The sequence below is a fragment of the Oncorhynchus masou genome, chromosome 11 (genome assembly GCF_036934945.1).
Source record: "Oncorhynchus masou masou isolate Uvic2021 chromosome 11, UVic_Omas_1.1, whole genome shotgun sequence".
Taxonomy (NCBI): Eukaryota; Metazoa; Chordata; class Actinopteri; order Salmoniformes; family Salmonidae; genus Oncorhynchus; species Oncorhynchus masou.
In genome coordinates this window covers 45,011,711-45,023,014 of record NC_088222.1, presented here as the reverse complement: position 1 = coordinate 45,023,014, position 11,304 = coordinate 45,011,711, and the positions used below count along the sequence as shown (strand labels likewise).

Sequence of the window (11,304 nt, the reverse complement as noted above, 5' to 3'; positions counted from 1 at the left end):
GCTGTTCTTAACCTGTTCAACTCTGAGGCCCTCTGGTGGCACTTTATAAACGATGCATAATATTGTATCCTGCCCTCATAAAGTACATTTTGGTCCTTACAGAAACATGCTTAGGGAAAGGGGAATACCTACTCAGTTGTGCAACTGAATGCATTCAACTAAATTGTGTCTTACGCATTTAATCCAACCCCTCTGAATCAGAGATGTGTGGGGTCTGTCTTAATCGACATTGACGTCATTGGCGCCCAGGGAACAGTGGTTTAACTCCCTTGCTCAGGGGCAGAACGACAGTTAAGTACTGTTAGAAAGCTAAGAACTGTGGGATTCATTGTCAGAAACAATGTGACTATTACAGAGCCTGAGATATGGAGGAGGTCCCAATTGTCAGTTGTTGGGGAATAAGAGATTTGAAAGTCTAGGTTCTACATAAAATTTGTAACCAATTACTCGCTCTAAACATGTGCACATTTCCATAGGAACATAGCCATTTTAAAAGTGCGGGGTTTATGCAACGTTTTTCATATGACAGGATATACACATGAGAAGAAAGTTGAAGTCTCTATCCATACATTGATGTAAATATTCCCTTGTCTGATTCCCAGTTCGTACACTAGTTAGCAGTAGGAGATCACATGACTTCTCTTGGCCACTTGAAACCAGTTGCATCTGGATCCTGTAATTTCCTAATGAAATTACAGGATCTCATCACCCAGGTGGTGAGGGTAGGCAACAATTTGTAACTGGATCCTGGACTTCCTGACAGGCTGCCCCAGGTGGTGAGGGTAGTTAACATCATATCCGCCATGCTGACCATCAACACGGGGACCCCTCAGGGGTGCCTGTTTAGTCCCTTCCTGTACTCCATGTTCACCTGTGGCTCCAATACCATCATTAAATTAGCCAATGACACAATTGTGGTAGGGCCTGATCACCAATGACTATGAGACAGCCTATAGGGATTTTTTTTAAAGTGTTTATTGCTTAAACACAAATTTTAACACAGAATAAACCAATACTGATCAAATTAGAAATCAAAGCAGTGGTAGGTTTATTGGGGAAAACATTCAATCAAATCACATACACATGGTTAGCAGATGTTAATGCGAGTGTAGCGAAATGCTTGTGCTTCTAGTTCCGACCGTGCAGTAATATCTAACAAGTAATCTAACAATTTCACAACAACTACCTTATACACATAAGTGTAAAGGAATGAATAAGAATATGTACGTATAAATATATGGATGAGCGATGGCCGAACGGCATAGGCAGGATGCAGTAGATGGTATAGAGTACAGTATATACATATGATATGAGTAATATAGGGTATGCAAACATTATATAAAGTGGCACTGTTTAAAGTGACTAGTGATGCATTTATTACATCCAATTTTTCATTATTAAAGTGGCTAGAGATTGAGTCAGTATGTTGGCAGCAGCCACTCAATGTTAGTGATGGCTGGTTAACAGTCTGATGGCCTTGAGATAGAAGCTGTTTTTCAGTCTCTAGGTCCCAGCTTTGATGCACCTGTACTGACCTCGCCTTCTGGATGATAGCAGGGTGAACAGGCAGTGGCTCGGGTGGTTGTTGTCCTTGATGGTCTTTTTTGCCTTCCTGTGACATCGGGTGGTGTAAGTGTCCTGGAGGGCAGGTAGTTTTCTACCGGTGATGCGTTGTGCAGTTGCTGTACCAGGCGGTGATACAGCCTGACAGGATACTCTCGATTGTGCTCTCGATCTGTAAAAGTGTGTGACCGTTTTTGGTGACAAGCCACATTTCTTCAGCCTCCTGAGGTTGAAGAGGCGCTGTTGTGCCTTCTTCACCATGCGGTCAGTGTGGGTGGACCATTTCAATTTGTCCGTGATGTGTACGCTGAGGAACTTAAAACTTTCAACTTCTCCACTACTGTCCTGTTGATGTGGATAGGGGGGGTGCTCCCTCTGCTGTTTCCTGAAGTCCACGATCACCTCCTTTGTTTTGTTGACGTTGAGCGTGAGGTTATTTTCCTGACACCACACTCCCGAGGGTGTAGCATAAGAACAGCTTCATTGGCACAATGGACAATAACCTTACACAATGTTCTAATCTAACATTCTAATCTATATCTGCTTAATTTGTAAATGATGTCAATGTTGGAGCCCCTGGCTATTCATAAATGAAAAAACAAGAATATGGTGCCATCTGGTTTGCTTATTAATATAAGGAATTTGAAATTATTTATGGGTTTATAAGTATATTTTATCCAATTATATTTTTGATACTTAAGTATATTTAAAACCAAATATTTTTAGACTATTACTCTAGTATTTTACTGGGTGACTTTAACTTAAAAGTAAAAGTAAAGATACCTTAATAGAAAATGACTCAGTCATGTATGACAATTGGATACTTTTTCCACCACTGCACTGGTTCTGTGTATAAGCCATTTAGCAATAACTTTTACCCAAAGCGACAATCATGCTTGCTTCGTCCCGCAAAGTATTGTTCCTAGAGATACTGAATATGTCGCTGTTAAGTGGAAATGTTATTTTTGTTTGAGTTGGTTGATCAAGGACGCAATCCTACGTACAGAATCTTCTGCAACGAGACGTCTGTATCAACAATAGTTCGTTGCGGGACGAAGCAACGGCCATGCACGCACATATTTTACATATGGGTGCTCCCAGGAAGCGAACCCATATTTCTTGCGTTGCAAGCGCCATGCTGTACCAACTAAGCTACAGGACCACAGACAAAAATACAAAAAAAAACGGAAATGTAGATAATACACCAGTATTTATTGTTTTGAGTGTTCTTTTTAGTGGTATGGGGATCCAGTATTGCGTCGCTGATTGCATTGATTGACAGATCATCCCTGAAGTTGTTTTATTACGTAAAAGTGCATTCACATTATGACGTTGGCTGAGTTACCGTATAAAATGCGATAGTTTATCTCCTTGGTAATCACTTGGTAAAGTTTTACATGATGGGAACATAGGCTCCAGCCATATACTTTAACCATGGAAGAGAATAAGGTAAGCCTATGAATTGCTAACAGATAAACCCTATGCAGTGGTGCAGGAACCGTTTACCGTATAAAATGCGATAGTTTATCTCCTTGGTAATCACTTGGTAAAGTTTTACATGATGGGAACATAGGCTCCAGCCATATACTTTAACCATGGAGGAAAATAAGGTAAGCCTATGAATTGCTAACAGATAAGCCCCATGCAGTGGTGCAGGAACCGCTGCACCGTCTTTTTTTTATGCTGCGGCAGGAACCACCGTGTTTACAGAACATGCCGATAGGGGTGCCGCAAGTAGTGGCAGCTGGGTGGCGGTGTGGGCTAACGTTAATGTGCCGCTAATATTATAATTTTTAATATTGTAAAAAAATGTATGCATTATAATAACCTATGGGACTTGTTATACATCAAACAGTGCTTCTACACCTGCATTGCTTGCTGTTTTGGGGTTTTAGGCTTGGTTTTTGTACAGCACTTTGAGATATCAGCTGATGTACGAAGAGCTATATAAATTGATTTGATTTGAAATATGATCCTTGCAAAGATAACAGCAGTCGGCTATTTATCATAATTATACCTAAATAATAATAATAATAGGTGACTCCATAACGCATTAATTACGAATTTTGATATCAGGCAATAGGATCTATGTGTATTTATAGCGAAAACCTGTTCTGTTAAAAAATGTATATATTGGCCATTATAAACTGGGTGTTTTGAGCCCTGAATGCTGATTGGCTGAAAGCTATGGTATATCAGAGCGTATACCACGGGTATGACAAAACATTTATTTTTCCTCTTCTAATTAAGTTGGTAACCAGTTAATAATAACTGTGCGTTGTGTCATGTGTAAGAACAGCTCTTAGCTGTGGTATATTGTCCATATCCATGAGCATTTAAAGAATGGTCTAATTTCTTCCAATCAGAGTTTAAACGAAGATGATCCACATCATCATCAAAGTTTGGAAGGTCAAGTCCAGAAAATCAAGAATGATATCCTGGGTTTAAACTATCCGGTAGATAGTGAAGTGAATGATCCCCTGCCTCAGATCGAGCTGAAGGCTGTGGACAAGGAGAAAAGTTAAGGTGAGAGAATAGATTGAGGAGAGAAAGGGAAATCTGGGGTCTTACCTTTCCACACTTTAAACCTGTGCAATATGCTATATAACATGTTGTTGTGAGGTTGGAGGGTAAATTGTCCTTACAACAGACTTCCATCTCATAATATTCAATCACCAATTGTTTACTGTAGCTCTTCTCAAACGCCTGTATAGCAATGGCAACATACAGTATGACATTGACTGTATTGTCTTTTTAGACCAAGAGGAGGACCAGTGCCAACAGGTCCACAGTTGAACAGAGCACTGATACTGATGCAGCTGAGAGAGATTTTGTTGATAATCAGAATGATGAAGATGAGGAAGAGGTGAAGAAGGATCCCCTGCCTCAGATGGAGCTGGATGCTGTGAAGAGAAATAAAGTCAAGGTAAGGGAATAGATTGAGCAGAGATGTGGATATTTCTGATATCTTTCATATCTATAACCTGCCCCTACAGCATGTTGTTCCGAGGAAGGTAAATTGCCTATGCAATACCCTTTTATCTCCTAATAGTAAATCTGGGGTTGACCCCATTTGGTCTACAGTGTGGTCGATAGGCTGTTGGTTGACTGGGATTTTTTTTCTTCATGGTGCACATGGACACCTGTCTGATTCGCGCCTGTCTCAGTTGACTAATCCATTGCCGAGGCCACAGGGATAGCACAGTCCATCACGCTAAGACGTGATACTGACATGGTATATGGTTATATAATGTAAAATAATGGTGCAACACTAATAAATCAAATATTATTTTACAACAAATGCACTTTCTCCTGCATTGGATACGGTCGCTGTCCGTGGTTCTGAAACATAATCTTCAGTGCTCTGTAGAATTGCCGCCCTTTCCTATGTTGCTATGTGCATAATAGCAAAGTTAACCAGCATATTGGGATTGAGAACAATGCTGCAAAGGCAGCAGCAGCAGCAGAGATGGGGAAACAGCCCTTGCCTTAGCCTAATTGTCTAATAAAATTGAGGAGAGAGGAAAACCCAACTAAATTAGGTCTATAATCAAAAGCCTAATTGTTAAATGTGCCTGGCTTTGTAAATCATCCATATATATATTACCAGTCAAAAGGGGTTTTCTTTATTTTTTACTATTTTCTACATTGTAGAATAACAGTGAAGACATCAAAACTATGAAATAACACATATGGAATCACGTAGGTATCAAAAAAGTGTTAAACAAATCAAAATCTATTTTACATTTGAGATTCTTCAAAGTCGTCACCCTTTGCCTTGATGACAGCTTTGCACACTCTTGGCATTCTCTCAACCAGCTTCATGAGGTAGTCACCTGGAATGCATATCATAAATTAACATGTGTGCCTTGTTAAAAATTAAGTAAAGGAATTTCTTTCCTTCTTAATGCATTTGAGCCAATCAGTTGTGTTGTGACAGGGTAGGGTTGGTATACAGAAGATAGCCCTATTTGGTAAAAGACCAAGTCCATATTATGGCAAGAACAGCTCAAATAAGCAAAGAGAAACAACAGTCCGTCATTACTCTAAGACATGAAGGTCAGTCAATCCGGAAAATTTCAAGAACTTTGAATGTTTCATCAAGTGCAAAAACCATCAAGTCGCAAAAACTATCAAGTGCTATGATGAAACTGGCTCTCATGAGGACCGCCACAGGAAAGGAAGACCCAGAGTTAACTTGGTTGCAGAGGATAAGTTCATTAGAGTTAACTGCACCTCACATTGCAGCCCAAATAAATGCTTCACAGAGTTCAAGTCACAGACACATCTCAACATCAACTGTTCAGAGGAGACTGCGTGAATCAGGCCTTCATGGTCAAATTGCTACGAAGAAAGCATTACTAAAGGACACCAATAATAAGAAGAGACTTGCTTGGGCCAAGAAACACGAGCAATGGACATTCAACTGGTGGAAATCTGTCCTTTGGTCTGATGAGTCCAAATTCTTTGTAAGAGTAGGTGTACAGAGGATCTCTGCATGTGTGGTTCCCACCATGAAGCATGGAGGAAGTGTGTGTGATGTTGTGGGGGCGCTTTGTTGGTGACACTGTCTGTGATTTATTTAGAATTCAAGGCACACTTAAACAGCATGGCTACCATAGTATTCTGCAGTGATACGCCATCCCATCTGGTTTGCGTCTCCAGGCTGTGTAAGGGCTATTTGACCAAGAATGAGAGTGATGGAGGGCTGCATCAGATGACCTGACATCCACAATCAACTAACCTCAACCCAATTGAGATGTTTTGGGATGAATTGGACCACAGAGTGAAGGAAAAGCAGCCAATAAGTTGTCAGCATATGTGGGAACTCCTTCAAGACTGTTGGAAAAGCATTCCAGGTGAAGCTGGTTGAGAGAATGCCAAGAGTGTGCAAAGCTGCCATCAAGGCAAATGATGGCTACTTTGAAGAATCTCAAATATGAAATATATTTTAATTTGTTTAACACTTTTTGGTACCTACATGATTCCACATGTGTTATTTCATTGTTTTGATGTCTTCACTACTATTCTACAATGTAGAAAATAGTACAAAGAAATAAAAGCCTTGAATGAGTAGGTGTTTCCAAACCTTTGACTGGTACTGTATACATATATACAGAAGTAAGACAGATATAGCTTCTGTTGCCTGTTTGAGTATGTGTTTAATAGCCTACTGATTCTGTGAGCAACAAGCCTCATGCACCGGCACAAAGTTGAATTAAGTAATTTCTCAGATCGGCTGTTTTTAATCTTTGCTATGCTGTAATAATGGCTTTATAACTTTTAGTCGTTAGAACAGACTGGTATTGCTTAACATTTGCTTAACCTTTTGCGCGTAGGGCGCAGTATTTTTGTTTTTGGCTAAAAAACGTACCCATTTGAAACAGCCTATTTCTCAGCCCCAGAAACTAGAATATGCATATAATTGTCAGATTAGGATAGAAAACACTCTAAAGTTTCAAAAACTGTAAAAATATTGTCTGTGAGTATAACAGAACTGATATTGCAGGCAAAAACCGGAGGAAAATCCAATCAGGAAGTGCCTCTTATTTTGAAACCTCTCTGTTCCTATGCATGCCTATCCTCCATTTAAAAGAATATCAACCAGATTCCTTTTTCCATGGCTTCCCTAAGGTGTCAACAGTCTTTAGACATAGTTTCAGGCTTTTATTTTGAAAAATGAGCGTGAAAGATCACATTGCGTAAGTGGATAGGTGGGGGCTCTCAGAGTGAGTTTTGCGCTACAGAGTAAAGCGGCCATTGTTTCTCCCGGTGTTATTGAAAAACCTACACAATCGGTTGATATATTATCAAATATATATTTTAAAAACAACCTGAGGATTGATTATAAAAAACGTTTGACATGTTTCTGTGGACATTATGGATATTATTTGGAATTTTCGTCTGTGTTGTGGTGACCGCTCTTTCCTGTGGACTTCTGAACATAACGCGACACACAAACGGAGGTATTTTGGGTATAAAAATAATCTTTATGGAACAAAAGGAACATTTGTTGTGTAACTGGGAGTCTCGTGAGTGAAAACATCCTAAGATCATCAATGGTAAACGATTAATTTGATTGCTTTTCTGATTTTCGTGACCTAGCTACTTAATGTTTAGTGTACACAATGTTTTGTTATGCTATCGATTAACTTACACAAATGCTTGGATTGCTTTCACTGTAAAGCATAATTTCAAGTCTGAGACGACAGGTGGATTAACAAAAGGCTAAACTGTGTTTTGCAATATTGCACTTGTGATTTGTGCCTGACCTCCCTGCAGCCCGTTACGCAACTCTTACAAGATCAATATCTTAGGTTTTGTACCATTGATTTTTCCAAGCGCTGGGATGCGCAGAACTTAGAACACAGAGTTATTGAAATGCCCAGGAAATGGCACAGAGAATTTGGGGCGGTCTTTCCATAAAGGTCAATGGCCACACACCAATACATGGATTTGACAGTCAAATTATTACTTAAATAGCAGTCAACTGTTGTCACTGTTGTTATTCTATAGAGGTTGGTGATTCGTTTAGGTTAACTAACAAAAAAAGTGGTCTGGTCTCTTTTCCATGATGGAAGCCTCCAGAAATCAACATCCAACATTCCAAAATATAGATATAAGCCTTCAAGTACTCACCTAACCAACTTCTTCAGGGCCAGCCAGGCCCACTGTCGCCCTCCAGGCGCCCTGAAACCCAACCCCCATAAGAAGAAGCCCAAATACGACCTGCCCTTGCCCAGTATACATACAAGGTCAGGGGACAACACTGGTTTTTCGTCTTGTAGTTCAACTTGTTTTATATACAGTTTAAAGGGATAGTTCATCCCAATTACAACATTTCTTAAGTTACATTTCATTTGAAATCCAATGCATCCAAAGTGTACATTAGTCTTTCCTGGTTCATAACATATTTTTTGGTCCCTTTCAGATCACAGCCATGTCAACATGTGAGATTCAGTGAACAACGCTGGAAGGTGAGATTCTATCTCTCTTAACTACTCATTGTACTGAATTTTTCAGTTTTCGATTTGTTAAAAAAGTTTGAAATATCCAATAAATGTCGTTCCACTTCATGATTGTGTCCCACTTGTTGTTGATTCTTCACAAAAAAATACAGTTTTATATCTTTATGTTTGAAGCCTGAAATGTGGCAAAAGGTCGCAAAGTTCAAGGGGGCCGAATACTTTCGCAAGGCACTGTATTCACAGTATTATGAATGAATTGTGGTTTATTTGGTAGCATTTCGGAGTGTGACTGATTTTACTAATTGCATTAGTACTGTATAAAGTTTTAGGTGTGCTATTTGATAGATTCCTCCACTCCCCCTACCTCAGGTTTTCAGTGGGGAGACCTGAGGTCAACCTACCGCCGCCCCATCTCTTACTTCTGAGTGGGAGACCTTTCCAGGCAGTAGCCTGTCTTGCTCACAAACTAGAATCAGGGCGTCCACTCTGACAAGATTAATTGACCCACAGCCCCACAAGGTGACATGAAATTATTGACGTGACGTGATGTGCAAATCAGTGATAGAAAACCATTCGCGCAAATGTCATCATTCCAAAACAAAATGTGTGAGAGCCCCATGCAGCCCCTGGCAAGATGCCGCCCTGGGCAGCTGCCCATGTCACCTACACCTAAATCCGCCACTGGATTTCCATGAGCCTCCTTTTGCCATTGAAATGCTCAGTCTACCATATTTGAATATATTTACATACAAAAACTTTATTTGCTGATAGGATCGTCTCGACTCTCTAGAGCCCACCCCTTTAACCTCTTACACTTATGGTGGCGCTATTTCATTTTTGGAAGAAAAACGTTCCCGTTTTAAACAAGATATTTTGTCACAAAAAGATGCTCGACTATGCATATAATTGCTACTGTTCGAAAGAAAACACTCTGACGTGTCCAGAAATACAAATATCTTCTCTGTGCGTGCCCTTTAACGTGAGCTTCAGGCAAAACCAAGATGACTTGGCATCCAGGAAATGACAAGGATTTTTGAGGCTCTGTCTTTCATGATCTCCTTATATGGCTGTGAACGCAAGAGGAATGAGTCTGCCCTTTCTGTCGTTTCCCCAAGGTGTCTGCAGCATTGTGACGTATTTGTAGGCAGATCGTTGGAAGATTGACCATAAGAGACCACATTTACCACGTGTCCGCCCGGTGTCCTGCGCCGAAATTGGTGCGCAAAAGTCACCTGCCAGTATTTTTCCATGGGGCACAGAGAGAGAAGCAAGCTTCCACGAACTGCATGTCAATGAAGAGATATGTGAAAAAACACCTTGAGGATTGATTCCAAACAACGTTTGCCATGTTTCGGTCGATATTATGTAGTTAATCCGGAAAAAGTTTCACGTTGTAGGTGACTGCATTTTCGGTTCGTTTCGGTAGCCAGGCGCAATGTAGAAAACGGAACGATTTCTCCTACACACAGACGCTTTCAGGAAACACTGCGCATTTGGTATGTGGCTGGGAGTCTCCTCATTGAAAACATCAGAAGCTCTTCAAAGGTAAATGATTTTATTTATTTGGTTATCTGGCTTTTGTGAAAATGTTGCGTGCTACATGCTACACAAAATGCTATGCTGGCTTTGCATACTCTTACACAAATTAGTCAATTTCTATGGTTCAAAAGCATATTTTGAAAATCTGAGATGACAGTGTTGTTAAGAAAAGGCTAAGCTTGAGAGCAAACGCATTATTTTAAATTTATTTGCGATTTTCAGAAATCGTTAACGTTGCGTTATGCTAATGAGCCTGAGGCTTAGTCACAATCCCGGATCCGGGATGGGGAGTTTCAAGAGGTTAAAAAAGCATGTTTTCAGGCTGGCCAGCATCTCGGAGTCGCCTCTTCACTGTTGATGTTGAGACTGGTGTTTTGCGGGTACTATTTAATGAAGCTGCCAGTTGAGGACTTGTGAGGTGTCTAATTCTCAAACTAGACACTCAATGTACTTGTACTCTTGCTCAGTTGTGCACCAGGGCCTCCCACTCTTCTTTCTTTTCTGGTTAGAGCCAGTTTGTGCTGTTCTGTGAAGGGAGTAGTACACAGCATTGTACGAGATCTTCCGTTTCTTGGCAATTTCTCGCATGGAATAGCCTTCATTTCACAAAACAATAGACTTGGCGAGTTTCAGAAGAAAGTTTTTGTTTCTGGCCATTTTGAGCCTGTAATCGAACCCACAAATGCTCCAGATATTCAACTAGTCTAAAGAAGGCCAGTTTTATTGCTGCTTTGAATCAGCACAACAGTTTTCAGATGTGCTAACATAAATGCAAAAGGGTATTCTAATGATCAATTAACCTTTTAAAATGATGAACTTGGATTAGCTAACAACGTGCCATTGGAACACAGGAGTGATGGTTGCTGATAATGGGCCTATGTAGATATTCCATTAAAAAAAAAATACATTAAAAAAAGCTGTTTCCAGCCACATTTTTTCAGCCTCCTGACTTGATGATTGAGTTGGAGGCGTGCATGGCCATGAAGTTGTGGGTGAACAGGGAGTACAGGAGAGGGTGAGAATGGGCTGAGAATGCACCCCTGTGGGGCCCCAGTGTTGAGGATCTGAGGAGATATTGTTTCCTACCTTCACCACCTGAGGGCGGCCCATCAGGAAGTCCAGGACCCAGTTGCACAGGGCGGGGTCGAAACCCAGGGTCTCAAGCTTAATGATGAGTTTGGAGGGTACTATGGTGTTGAATGCTGAGCTGTAATAAAGGAACATCATTCTTACA

General features: G+C 40.5%; 1 pseudogene; it reads left to right on the top strand.

Moving 5' to 3' along the window:
* Positions 1 to 803: 803 nt before the first annotated feature.
* Positions 804 to 11,304, top strand: part of LOC135547876 (uncharacterized) — a 51,871-nt pseudogene continuing 41,370 nt past the window's right edge.